General features: G+C 39.5%; 1 protein-coding gene and 1 long non-coding RNA gene across 6 annotated transcripts in view; one reads left to right on the top strand and one right to left on the bottom strand.

Moving 5' to 3' along the window:
• The window catches only part of tmem117 (transmembrane protein 117), a 434,750-nt gene that overhangs the window by 185,633 nt on the left and 234,582 nt on the right, over positions 1 to 14,535 (top strand). The window lies entirely within an intron of this gene.
• LOC140458013 (uncharacterized) overlaps positions 1 to 14,535 on the bottom strand; it is a 135,657-nt gene that overhangs the window by 105,859 nt on the left and 15,263 nt on the right. The window contains exon 1 of one of the 3 annotated variants that reach the window (XR_011953432.1): positions 12,888 to 13,001. The exons of the other annotated variants lie outside the window; for them this stretch is intronic. This is a non-coding gene — a long non-coding RNA (uncharacterized lncRNA). Of the gene's footprint in view, positions 1 to 12,887; positions 13,002 to 14,535 lie in introns of those variants that run through there. 3 annotated transcript variants of the gene reach the window in all.

Here is a 14,535-nt window from a genome sequence, read left to right as displayed (position 1 = left end):
CGTTTCACCAATTTTATGCCACTTTTGCTGATTTTGTTTTCTCTGTTAAATTTAACTTGGGACATTTCTTGATGGTGAAATTGCTGCACTGATAACAAGAAATGATTTTTAAATTGATCACCTAAAACAAAGTAATATTAAGCAATTCTGCAAGTACATTAAGAGCAAAAGAGCAACTAATGAACAAGTAAGTCCCTTAAAAATCAATGAGGTCATCCTTGTGTTGAACCTCAAGAGATATTAAGGCAATATTTTGCATTTCTTTTTCTGTGGATAGAGAAATGGAGACTAGAGAATGTGGGGGAATAAGTATTGATATTTTGAAAATGGGCCTTTGAAAACATAAATCCATAGAATCCCTACAGTGTGGAAACAGGCCCTTTGGTCCAACAAGTCCACACTGACCTTCTGAAGGTGAATAAATCTCCAGGATCTGATCGAGTGTATCCCAGTACATTGTGGGAAGTTAAGGAGAAAATTACAGGGCTCCTTCCAGAAATATTTGAATAATCTATAACCATGGGTGAGGTGCCAGAGGACTGAAAGTATCTAATGTTGTGCCTTTCTTTATTGAAGAACGGCTGTAAGGAGATGTCTGAGAAGTATGTCTGTGAGTCTGCCATTGGTGGGTAAGTTGTTGGAGGTGATGCTTCAATCTTCCTTTCTTTCAGTAACAAACAAAAATAGACCTTCTGCGGCTAAACAGTCTTTGATCAACAACAAATATATAGACAATGAATGATTCACCCAACTCCAATCAATAGAAAGCAGCTTTTTCTCTATTCGTTTGTCAGACTTGAATGTTGCTGCCTAGCTGGCATTTATTACCCATCCCTAGTTGTGGTGAGCTGCTATCTTGAACTGCTGCAGCCCATGTGCTATAAGTAGATCCACAAAGCACTTGGGAAGGGAATTCCAGGATTTTGACCACATCAGACTTTATCCAGTAACACTGAAGGAATGGTGGTGTATTTCCTAGTCAGAGTGGTGAGTGGCTTGGAGGGGAACTTGAAGGTCCTAGTGTTTCCTTATGTCTGCTACTCTTGTCCTTCTAGATGGAAGTGATTGTAGGCTTGGAAGGTGCTGTCTAAGGATCTTTGCTGTAACTGTATACAAGATTCACCAATGTGTATTGAGCATTGGTGATGGATGCTTGTGGATGTGTTGTCAATTAAGCAGGCTGCTTTGTCCTGGACAATGTCAAGCTTCTTGAATGGTTTTGGAGTTGCACCCATCTAGGGAGCGGGGAGTATTCCATCACACTCCTGACTTGTGCTTTGAGAAGTCAGGAGGTGAGTTACTCGCTTGAGTATTCCTAGCTTTTCACCACCTCTGTAGTCACTGTATTTATATGGAGAGTCCAGTTGAGTTTTTTTCTGGTCAATGGTAACTCCCAAGATGTTGATGGGATGGGATTCGGTGATGGTACTATTATTGAATGTCGGGCCAGTTGTTAGATTGTCTCTTATTGGTGATCGTTGTCTAGCATTTGTGTGGCGTGAATGTTTCTTGCCACTTTTCAAACCAAGCCTGGATATTGTCAGATCTTGTGTATTTGAACATGGACTGTTTCAGTATCGGGAGTCAGGAATGATGCTGAACATTGCGCAATCATCAGTAAACATTCTTCTGTCCTTTATGATAGAGGGAAGGTCATTGTAGCAGTTGATTGACGGTTGGATCTAAGACACCAACCATCCTCCTATGTGCAAAGTGACTCCAATCAACAGTGAGACTTCCACGATTCCCGTTGATTTGGTTAGGATTCCTTGATGCCACACTCTGTCAAATGCAGCCTTGATGTCAAGGGCTATTAACTTTCACTTCACCTCTGCTGTCGATTTTAAGTACTGTCAAACTTATTGTGACCCATGCTGCACAGCTCCATGATGCTGAAGGTGATCTTTCCTCAGCTTAATGTCCTCATCTCACTCCTCGGAAGACTGCTGCCTCTGTGCCATTCTGCCAGCTCTGCAGCATTCATCACATTCCCTCTTTTCCTTCCTGCAATTTTGCGAAGCATAGCCTGAAAGGATTGTGTGGCACAGTCTGCTTGGATTTTACTGCAAAGGTCTCCCAAAACCAATCTAAGCATTGGAACTTCATCTTTAGGCTTATTATCTGCTCCACCATGACCCTAGTAGGCTTTATTGTATCCACGTATGGCCTCAGTCGGGGGTTGCGTAGTGGAGTCTTTGACCATGATTGTAGAGTGTAGCCTTTGTCTCTAAGCAGGCATCCTTGAAATGAAGCAGGAACCTGATAGTGATCAAGGACAAAGACATCATAGTAGCTTGCAGGGTACCTCACACACACTTCTAAGATGTGCCGATAATGAAAAATGGGTTGTACATATTCTGAATGGAGCCCATTTCTATCAATGAATTCAGTTGTATTCAACATAAGTACAATCTACCACCCCCTGCACCTGGTTGAAGCCAACTATGTTGGCAAAGCCTACTGTCCACGCTACAGTACTGATATTGGCATGGGGAAACAAGATGAAGTCTGTATGATCTGATACAAATTGCATTGATAGCAGTTTTTGTGTTTGTGGGTTGATGATTGAGAGTCCCTACACAGGTCAGCAGTGGCTGCTTGGCAACAGTCATTTATATTTTTCAAAAACAATTAGTGCTTGTGTCACCTTGATGACTACTGGATAGAAAGGCCAGCAACCCCTTCAGTTCCCAATCCTAATCCAGCAAGTGACATTGTTCAGTGATGGTGTCCTCGGACCTCCTTCATCTCTGGCAAAGACATGCCTTGCTCATCTGAAGGAAATCGCATCTGTACCTTCAGTGTCACCATCTCATCCTGAAGGCCTTTTCATGTGAAGGCTGTACAACAGTTACTGGAGATTGCGGAACGTCCTGGGCTTGCTGATGCATTTGCTCCCCACTCCATTTTTCTGGACCTTTCATGTACAGTAGCCACAATGATCACTCCAGCTGTGGCTGTGTCTACTCGTCATGATTAACCAGACTTCTATGGGGATAATCAGTAACAAAATAGATCCTTAATGATGTGAGTAATAAGTTCAAAGTTTGGGAGAAGATTTGTAGCTCGGGTGCTCGTTGTTGTGGTTCTGTTCGCCGAGCTGGGAGTTTGTGTTGCAGACGTTTCGTCCCCTGTCTAGGTGACATCCTCAGTGCTTGGGAACCTCTTGTGAAGCGCTTCTGTGATATTTCCTCCGCCATTTATAGTGGTTTGTCTCTGCCGCTTCCGGTTGTCAGTTCCAGCTGTCCGGTGCAGTGGCCGGTATATTGGGTCCAGGTCGATGTGTTTGTTAGAATCTGTGGATGAGTGCCATGCCTCTAGGAATTCCCTGGCTGTTCTCTGTTTGGCTTACTACTATTATAGGCCACTGCAGCGGACAGCTGGAACTGACAACCGGAAGCGGCAGAGACAGGCCACTATAAATGCCAGAGGAAACATCACAGAAGCGCTTCACAGGAGGCCCCCAAGCACTGAGGATGTCACCTAGACGGGGGATGAAACGTTTGCAACACAAATTCGCAGCTCGGCGAACAGAACTACAACAGTGAGTAATCAGTATTTGCATCACTGTAGTCCATGGTACAGTGAAAGGTCATGAGATGCCTGCATGTTGACCCTATCCTGACACATGAAGGATATTTCATAGTCAGTTTGGTGCTTAACATAGCATGATGCAGTAACATGTTCACCCCTGATTGATTACTGCTGACTTGCTTTATGTCTGTGCTAAAAGGCAAGGTGAGGCAAGGAAGAGACACAGTGAGGCTGTTAAGTTGTGAATGATGTGGTAATGCACAAAATAGCAAGGGAAGGCAGAGATACTTTGAGCATCAAAGTGGATGAGGACTACGAGAGCAAACTAAGGGCCCCAAGATGCACCTTGTTCCGCTACATGAGGTGGGTGTTTGTCCCTGAGTGCGAAGTGACCTGGCAACAACATTAACAATGAGAGATAGCGGTGAGTTCTGAGCAGGCCATTTGGTCCATTGATGAGCATCCCACCCAGACCCATCCCCTTACCCTATCCCTGCATTTCCCTGGACACTATGCGCAATTTAGCATTTCCAATACACTTAACCTGCACATCTTTGGACAGTGAGGGAGGAATCTGGAGCAATCAGCAGAAAATCATGCAGACACAGGGAGAATGTGCAAACTCCACACAGACAGTTGCCTGAGGCTGGGATTGAACCAGGGTCCCTGGTGCTGTGAAGTAGCAGTGCTAACCACTGAGCCACTGTGCTGCCCAATGATGATGTCAGTGATTGCTATCCATGGAATATATCCTGATGTTTGGGAATGTTGACCAAGATGAAAGCTCAGAGGAACAATCGGTAAGCTGGTGTAACCTGATATCTGCTCAGACTTTCATGTTGGGAATTGTCATCATCTAGATTCTCTCCACTGCCTGGAAAAATCGCAAACTGCACTTAACTGAGGCAAGAGTAGGTGATAGATGGCAGTGCATGCAAATAGGCCTTTTGCTCAATATTGCATTTCTCACCTTTGTCATTCAAACCTTGAGTGCAAAATTAAACTTTTTTTCTCACTGTTAAGAATCTATTTTTTTGATTACTCCATGTTTTTCCAACTGACTCATTATTGCCGTTGTTGTTCAGGGGCTGGGATTTCTGCTCACTAGCTCTGTTTTTCTTTCTCAGATGCTGCCTGATGTGCTGAGTATTTCAAGCATTTGCAATTATTGTTTAACTTTTTTGGGGGTGGCACTTGCTCTTTCTAGTACACAGATCTTTGGTCCAAAATATCTTCATTACATGTTACGAATATTTGAATAAGCATTTCCCAAATACAATAATACAACAAATATGAGTTAGGAATACAGTAAAATTAGAGGTTGAATCAAATACAAATTTGTGCTGACGTTAAATGGAAATCAGGGATAATATGATTCAGTTTCATTTAGAACTATTAATGGGTTGGATGATTGGATAAGATTCAAACTCACCTGTTGTGAGTTTGAATCCCCATTCAGTGAATGAAAGAACAATGTTTTTGTACATTAAAGTATGCTGATCTTCTACTGATAGTGTCAATAACACAGAGATATCACAATGGTGACCGTGATCTTCAGATGTTTCATTTTGTGTTGCCAAATTGAGCAAAAAGGCAGCATTGAAATTAGTGTGGGTTCACTTAATGGTTGTTAAAAGCTCTTTGGCTATTAATATTTCAAAATTGTTACCAAGCTCTCTGTTTCCCCCACTGTTCTGTATTGATTTTAAAAAAATCATTCTGTGTGCGATAAGCAAACCTGAACTGCTTTGTTGGTGGAAGAGGCACGTTTGCTCTTGGACAATGAATTGGAAGTTGCTGGAATTTTCTTGGATCCAGGGGATTCCCTTTCTAGTTCATGTTCTGCTAGTTATGAGAATTTGTTTTGGAACAGAAGTTTTCATGTTTAAGATATTTATTGTCAAATGGAAGAAAGGATTTCCTTTTCTCTTGGCACAAAAGCCCATCCACAGCATTTTTATCTCTATGTATTACTTTGATTAGAAATCCCATTTCCAACATCTCTAAATGCCTTCATCTGCATAAATCATTTGCTAATTAACCACTGTTATTTAATTAGGGTCAGCCTGTTGTCGACCAGTCATTAATCATATCTAATTTAAAGTATGCCTTCTGTTCATTGGGTTTTTTTTTTGCCTGGTTCTTCTGAGTGCTGCTTCACACAGCCTGTCACAGCTGTACCTTGGCTCTGTTCTGCTTTTGTGTGGTTATTATAGAAGAGGGTAACAATGCAGCTAACAGATGATGAGGGTCATCAATATTGAACCAGGAACAGACTCAGACAGTTAATTGGGCCACTGGCATGAATAAAGTAGCTTGGCTTATCGTTCTGATGCTGAAGGAGACTAAAGCTGCTGCATTAATGTTTTTACTGATGCTGTATCATCTGCAATTGCTTGTATTCCTTTGGTTTAAACAGAGTGGTTTTGTGGATGACAAGCTCCTCTTCAACGTATTCCTTGAAGCATTGCAATAGTTTCTTGCACAGTGACTGAAATCAATATGAATTGGTTGCAATTCAGTGCAAGCTTTCAATGAAATTATACAAAAGATTTAAGTTTAGTAAAATGAAAAAAAAGTGAACTATTGTTTCAAAGCAAAAATAATCTAACGTTGAGAATTTTTATAAGCTGACCCAAAGATTGGTAAAGCTGAAACCTAGTAGGAAATATGAGGTGCATACCATGAATCCTTTCCAATGAAAAATTCTGAAGATATTAGAAGTACTGTTCCGAAATATTGCATTTCCTCAGCCCCATTTACCCCATCCCTGTCATGTCTGACCCATGTTACCTGTCCATACCCAACCCATTTAAATCAAAAATCTTGTATTTGCTGTCATATTTCCTCCATCACTCTGTGACACTTTAGTATCACTAATCCTATACCTCTCCCCAGGTGATCCACTTCTCTATCGGTGACCTTCTGTTCACCTTTCCTATTCCTTTTCATTCTGATATTGCTGTTAGAGCCTAAACATCTGAAACCCTTTCTTTGGAACCCCCTCCCCGTATCTGTCTGCTGAAGACTTCAGTTCCTCCTTTCTGAAACCATCTTTAAAAGCCAACTTGTCAATCTAAACTTTGCTACTCCTAAAGTATTTCTTGCTAGGTCAGCATTTATTTTTCTTAGATCTGTTTGAGATGTTTTGGCACAGTTTGTGGTAAATATACAATAGAAAAGCAAATTGCTGTCAGTTTTTAACAATATGAATTGGTTGCAATTCAATACAAGCTTTCAATGAAATTGTACAAAAGATTTGAGTATAGTAAAATGAAAAAAAGTGAACTATTTCCTGTGCAATGCTTGTTCTATTTTAACCTCTTTTCTAGGTCTTAGCAGTTACTGTCTGTGGGGACATCCTTAATTTTCCAGAGAGATCTCAGAATTACTTTTCCCTCTGAATCTGATGTTTGTAGTTAATCTAAAATTTGAGCCCATTGCCTCAATGCCCAAGTTATAAAATTGGGCAGGATGATCTGCCACTGCATTTGGCAGCTCATTAAGTTCAATGAATAGAAAGCACAGGTTTAGTTTTAAAAAGAGGTGAAAAACCACAGGAACCTACTCAGATTTATCAGCTATGGCTCAGGGGGTAGTACACTGGCCTTAGAGACAAATAATTGATGGTTCAGGTCTTAGTTGAGAGACTTGAGCATCTAGTTCTTACTTACACTTGAGTTTATTATCGAGAGAGTGGTGAACTGTTGAGGTATCATCTTGTAGCTGAAACGTTAAACCTTAGTCTCAACTACTCTATTGGGTATGCGACAAAAAAATCTTACATCACTACTTGAAGAAGAACAGGGTTATTTTCTCTGATGATTTGGAGATATACATTGTGCATTTTTTGAGCAAAATACAATCTGCAGGCTGTCAATAAGTGTAATAATTTTATAAATTCTACTTTGGGAATACAACCAATCTGACTCAAGATTGGGATACAGACAGCCTCTGACCTCAACCTTTAATGCATTGTCTGAGCTGAGATGTCACCTTTTGTTATAAAGACTTAAATTATCTCAAGAAGGTGACTTTTAAAAAAAAGTTCTGGGGTTTACACATTAATGAACAAAACCTGCAACCCATCCTAAAAGATGAAAGACTTAACAATTCAGGTTTGTTCAATATATCATTTCAGAATTTATAGCAAAAGATTAAGCAACTGTGTCTTATGATCTTATACACCACAATCACCTGATGAAGGAGCAGCAGTTTGAAAGCTGGTGCTTCCAAATAAACCTGTTGAACTATAACCTGATGTGTGATTTTTAACTTTGTCCACCCCAGTCTAACACTGGCACCTCCGCATCTTGGTTTAAGAAGGCAGCTCACAATCACCTCTTTTGTAACTTGGCATGGGCAATAAATGTTAGCCCAGCCAGCGAAGCTCACATCTCATTGATGAAATTCTTTAAAATTGCAGGTTTTTAATGTATTAATTCATGGTATATCAGCATTACTACCTGGGCCAGCATTTATTGCCCATCCTTAATAACTCTTGAGAATGTGTTGGAGTCCTCCTCAGAATCTTGTGCATATTGCTTCTTCTTCGCTGTTATCAGACTTTGAATAGACCTCTGAAATGTTAGTGTTAATCTCCCCAACTGCCCCCTCCCTGGCTCCCTCTGCACGTTCTTTGTGGCTGTAACACTGTATTCTGCACTCTGTTCTGTTACCCTGATGCACTTTGTATAGTATGATCTGCTTCTATAGCATACAAAACAATACTTTTCTCTGTGTCTCAGTACATTAAAGATCAATAAATCAAACTAACACTCCGAGTTTGCTTTTCTTCTTATTTTGTAACATTGACTAATTTAACTATTTAGTTCCTTCCTAAATTTCATTAAATTGTATATTGTTGAGGCCCCACCATCGATTGCTTTGACAGTCGATTTATTGCAGTTTGCCAAGTTAAAATGACCCATGTCTGTTTCCTGTGATTTAGCCAATCCTTTTATCTTGTACAAGAGCCATTTTATGTACTTTTGGAAATTTATCTATTCCTTTCCCAGTTTGTCACTTCCTCAAATAACACTAAGTTTGTCAATCACCATTCCCCTGTCATCAAACCATATTGACCTTGCTCTGGAATATCCTGTAGTCACAAAATGCACTCTAAACGCAACTCTTTCTTTTAATGGATCTTTTGAGACCATAATACAGAGTTTTTTTTTGCTGTGAACGTTCTCTAGCTAGCATCCAACATTTTCAAGCCATCTAAAGTTGTTATGCACTGCTTTGTGTGTATTCTTCGATTTGCGTGTTGGGAGCTTGAATTATTCCATTGAAGCACTGGGAGAAGTAGGTATTGAGACATTTGTATCCTGCCGAAAATGCAACGGATACAAGACCCTAGGTGCAATAGAAAATGAGCAATTAACTAGCACCTACTTAGTTGAATTCAACTCTGAGCACAGAATACCATTAATAGAACATGGACAAACATCTAGGTTAATCAGCACACTGCTTGCCTGCATTGTACTGTTGTTTGTTAGGTGGTTATACATTCACTCTACAATCAGTGAGAGTATTGTCACAAATGTACTGATCTTTTCAACTGCATCATCTTCCTCCATATCTGGTGACTGAGTTATGCTAAACACATATAAATATTAATATCCTTTCATTTTGTTTGGCATTTAAGTGGGATCACCAGCTGCCACTTGCTGCATGCTATGTGCAGTTCACATAAACCTGCCGTGAATTCTCCATTTAGATATCATTCAGGTAGCTTTTATGGTTAAATTAGCATATATTGGAGATTATTACAGTCTTAAGATGAAGAAGCACAACCTAAGAATTGCAATTTTTTTAGTTATGCTTCATTCTCAAACTATTATAATTGAAACACATTAAGGACAAGTGTAGAATGTATCTTGACGGATTTGAAATCAGCACATACGCATTAGCATAATGGACACTGGTTTTGATAGCTGAAGTAGGTAATCACAATAATAATAAATTTGACTTCTACAGTTCTTGTATTTTTAATCAGCTGCAAGTTCGACATTTTGTATAAAATATGTTTCCTGTGTGACAGTATAAACATATCTGCCTTCATATTTTATCAAAAGGGTTTGACTGCATTTAATGGTTGTGTATTGTGTAGCTTGTCTTTTCTGATGGATTTAAAATCCCCTGTGTAAAACTTAAGAGTCTTCATTAAAAATGCAGCAAAAATATTCAGCAGAAATTGCTGCCAAGTATCCAACAGTGACACAAAACACATTATTTCTTCAGGGCCTCATAGGCAATATGTTGCTAATTGACCAAGAGAATCAACTTGGCCTTCAATTAAAGAATGCTTGGCCTCACTTGGGTCAAGCATGAGTGATTGAGAGATAGAGATGGCATGACAAATTTACAGCGTAAAGTAAGTGACAAGAGTCTCCATGGCACCTGAAGTAAAATCAAGTCATTGCCAATTTATTGAACTTTGAGTTCTTGTTATGAAACATTTCGTATTACATTGTATGGGTCACCTGTATCTCACATGGAGGTTGCCTTGAGTGCCCTTGTAGATCATAATAAAACTACAAAACAAAAAGTCCATTGATTTGAGAAGCAGTTAAAGCTGGAGATGTTTAAAGTTCTGAAATGCAGATGTTTTGATGCCAGCTAATATTATTACTAGACAAGTGAGATCCTAAACACAAATCTGCTGTGATCAATTGTACTTTGCTTGTTTTCTTCATGTAACAAGGTTATCTTCCACTGAGACACAAACCCACAGTGCTGCAGATTTGAATTTGGCAATTAAGCTAAGTTACTACTCAAAAGGAATGAGAAGAAAATGGAATAAAGTAAACTACTTAATATTAAAAAATTGAAAGATTTCTGAATGCACAGTCAAATACAACATTCCAGCTATTCCAACAGCATCCTTTTACGGTACTAAAAGACCAGAAATAATTCCCTTCTCTATCACACCTATGGGCTTGACTTGATTGTTGCTTTAAATTCCCCATCTTGAGAGTCTTTTATAGTCTCTCTTCTTTGAGTATTAGTACAAATGAGCTTAGACTTTCTCAACTTCAAATAATCCCTTCAGAGTACTAACGAAATAATTCTGGTCTGGAATTTTCAATATAAACCCTTTCACTGAGGTAACCTATTTCTAACTTTCCTGAATGAACTCTTTGCTCCAGGAAAGCCATGTCCTTTATATATAATTTCCACCAGGATGATTTCAAACTTTATTCAAATAGCAGAGCAGACTCTGTTCCAAATGGCCTAATTCTTCTATATCTTACCTGTTATGTGCTTTACCCCTGAGCAAAGATAAAATTCATCATGCTTTGAACTGAAAGCAAACTGATCATCTTTAACATCTACTCTGTCCTTCCTTAAAACACTCCTGATAAAAACACTTTTACATTTCGAATCCAGGAGTATCTCTCTCCTAATTGTATGTTTCAAAATAAATCACAGCTCCAGAAAACTAACAAGTTAACCATTGAACCCCTTTATTGTACCCCAAATACCAAAGCTCATGTGCCACTAATTTAAAATGCAAGTTCTCAAATGTCAACGGATAATGCAAAACTAATGATTGTGAATGTTCTTAAAATCACTGAACCAGACCTTATTACAATAATCTTCAGTGTTTCTATTCCAAACAAAAATTAAGCAAAGGTATAATCAATGCACAAACGCCTTGCAAATCTGAAGGAAAGAGATCAAAAACACCGGACTGTTTCATAAGCATAGCTCAGTGCTTAGAATGTATATTAAAAAAAGGCAGACTTTCATTTACCCTAACACTTTTTTCATGACCATGGGATGACCAGAAATATTTTACAAATAATGAATTACTTTTTGAGTGTGAGATCACTGTTGTAGGAAAGATGGCAGTCAATTTGGGCACAATAAGCTTCCGTAGATGGCAGTTCAATAATGATATCTGTTTTCTGGATGATGAGGGATGAATATTGACCAGGGCATGAGTGATAATTTATTGCTGTTCAAAATGGTGCTTTGGAACATTTTTTTATATGTCTACCCAAGAGGAAAAAACAAAGCCAAAGGCACCTCTGATAGTCCAGTTCCCTTTCAGTAATTTTCATTTCTCTATTCCCTGGAGTGGGACTTCAACCTAACAATCTTTTCAGAGATAACATAACCATAGCTGACAACCCGCCAATTTTCCTAAAATGTTTAATCAGTTTTTGTTGTATTTCTGATGTCTACTTACACAGTCAAATGACAACAGCACCAGTAATATATCCTTGGTAGATTACAAATCGATTTATTGTACTGGCTTGCATTCTGGAGTTGCTTGGAAACTGAGGTAATGGTTCTGCAAGTATTAATGTTAGAGACTGGCATCATTAAACTGGATGGAGTTTTGTGCAAAGTGGCTTGGTTGGGATAAGGTAAAACAGCTGAGATCTTGTAACATGAAGACACATATATCCCAAGTCTCCTGGTTATCTTAGTAACAATGCTGATCTTGCTAATGTGTCCTGTATCTGATCACTAACATGCAATAACTATCCAAAGAGAGCCTCTTCTTACTGAGAGACTCTTTGTGGCGGGAAAATACCCCAACCACCAGCTGCCAGTAGTTTGTTGTTCAAAACCAAACACAGCATGGTGACAGCGATGGGATTGGAATTCAGCTTAGCTGTATCATCTAACAAGGTAGATATAATGAGAACTCTAGTGGACCTGGGAGCTGTACTGGATATTTACAGCTTAAATACTTTAGTTCTAAGAACTACTCATACGGACAGTGAAGCAGCTGAACAGTGAGAGATCCTGTGGAGGGAACAATGGAAAGCTCATCAAAGGGAAAATAACATTTAATAGTAAAAATAATTTTTACCACCAACTTGATAGCGCACATTTGCTTCTATGGTGCTTATGTGCTAGTCATACCTGATAGTTACAGATTTGTCAAAAGTTTGTAGGTGCAGTCCAGAGCAGAGGTTCAGCTAGGAAGTGAACAAGCATTGGAGCTCAGTAAAGTTTTAAAAAAACAATTACATAAAATAAATAATAAAAAAAAAAGTTTCTAGCTGAAGACAATTGCCACCATTGTGTAAGACATGTCTACAGTAGGGAAATCCCAGGCAGTTAAGTTAAACCGAAGCCACAGCACCACTGTTGATGTCCAAAATGGAATATTTCAATTCATTGTCTTCCAAGGAAGAATTATTGTATCTGTGACAGAAGTAAATCAGCTGCAGCACTTGTGTAGCATGACTGACCATATGAAGACATTGAGTTCTGCAGTAAGATAACCACAGAAGGTAAATGATGTTCAATTTAATTTACAAAGTGAAGTTGAGTTTGCAAACTTTACCCTTAATATATTAAAAGTTTGAGAATGTACGTTTGCTTACATGGATTGAAGATGGGCTCCATATGGTGTCATGGAAGCCAACACTGAAATGGCACAACCGATGTCCAAAGATTCAGAACAATATCCACTACCTGATTCTATAGGGAAGAGTTCCTATGTGAAAGAAATTCAGAAGATTAAAGGTTTTCCATATAAAGTACTGGACTGACTACCTGGCTTCGTAGGAACAGAGTCCTCAGCAAATGACTTCCGAGATAAAGCTCCTCCTTGGAGAAAGACTTACGAACCATATACGGTCAGAATGGAACCTAGGTTAGCAGTTCTCAAGCCAAAAACTTATCAGTCTTCCTGCAGCATTCCTATATACTGCACACGTGCACAGCTGCTCTGACATTTCACACACAATGATTTACTGTCATATACGGAGCGTGGAGTTCTGCACAGGAGAGGAAAAAACATTTGGGGCAACGTTGCTTCCAAGTCCCAAGAAAGTCTTTTGGAAAACTTATGAAACCACCAGATTATTTTAATTTTTAAAGTTCGATCTTGGGGAGAAATACTTCATGGTAAATCCAAATATATACATAAAAGTATAAATGTTAACAGTAAGGGAAAAGGTTTAGTGTGCAATGTTACATTAGCTAATGGTGTGACAGGGTTAATATTGGAGACTGCAGAAAGAGGCTATTTGGTCTATCAAGTCCATCTGACCCTCAAGAGTATGCCATCTAGATGCAACCCCCACTCTAACCCCATAACTTGCCATGGCTAATCCACCTTACCTGCACATCCCTGGACTGTGGGAAGAAACTGGCGCACCTGGCAGAAACCCCCACAGAAAGGGGTAATGTGTGCAAATTCCACACACAGTTACCCAAGGCTGGAATCAAACCGGAGTTCCAGTTGCTGTGAGGCAGCAGTGCTAACCACTGAGCTGCCCTATGCATCATCTACTTACGTCATCTTGTCTTGGGAGGATGTTTAGGATTTCAGTGAAGAGCTATATCCTAAGTGTCCCTGTGAGCTCTGTAACCATGTTGATTTTACTAATGTAACTTATATCTGATTATTGATATTCAGTAAACTAAATCTTGTTCAACAGCTTCTTGTTAAGTTTCACATGGTAGGGATAAACTAAACCACTACAAGCTGCTAGTGGTTGAATGTAGAATATAGAACGATACAGGCCCTTCGGTCCTCGATGTTGTGCCAACCTCTTATCCTACTCTAAGATCAAACTAACCTACATACCCTATATTTTACTATCATCCATGTGCCTATTCAAGAGTGGCTTAAATGTCCCTAATGTATCTGACTCTACTACCACCACTGGCAGTGCATTCCATGCACCTGACACTCTGTGTAAAGAACCAGCCTCTGACATCTTCCCTAAGCCTTCCTCCAATCACCTTTAAAATTATGCCCCCTTGTGATATCTGTTTCTGCCCTCGGGTGGGGGTGGGGGTGGGGGTGGGGGGGGGGGGGGAGAAAGTCTCTATTTAATCTATCTATGCCTCTCATCATCTTGTACACCTTTATCAAGTCACCTTTCATCTCCCTTACTCCAATGAGAAAAGCCCTAACTCCCTCAACCTTTCTTCAAAAGACACGCCCTCCAGTCTAGGCAACATTGTAGTAAATCTCCTCTGCACCCTCTCTAAAGTTCCACATCCTTCCTCATAGTGAGA

Source organism: Chiloscyllium punctatum, chromosome 32 (genome assembly GCF_047496795.1).
Source record: "Chiloscyllium punctatum isolate Juve2018m chromosome 32, sChiPun1.3, whole genome shotgun sequence".
Lineage (NCBI taxonomy): Eukaryota > Metazoa > Chordata > Chondrichthyes > Orectolobiformes > Hemiscylliidae > Chiloscyllium > Chiloscyllium punctatum.
The sequence above is the reverse complement of the archived record's forward strand: the minus strand, read 5'-3'. Positions and strand labels throughout refer to the sequence as shown.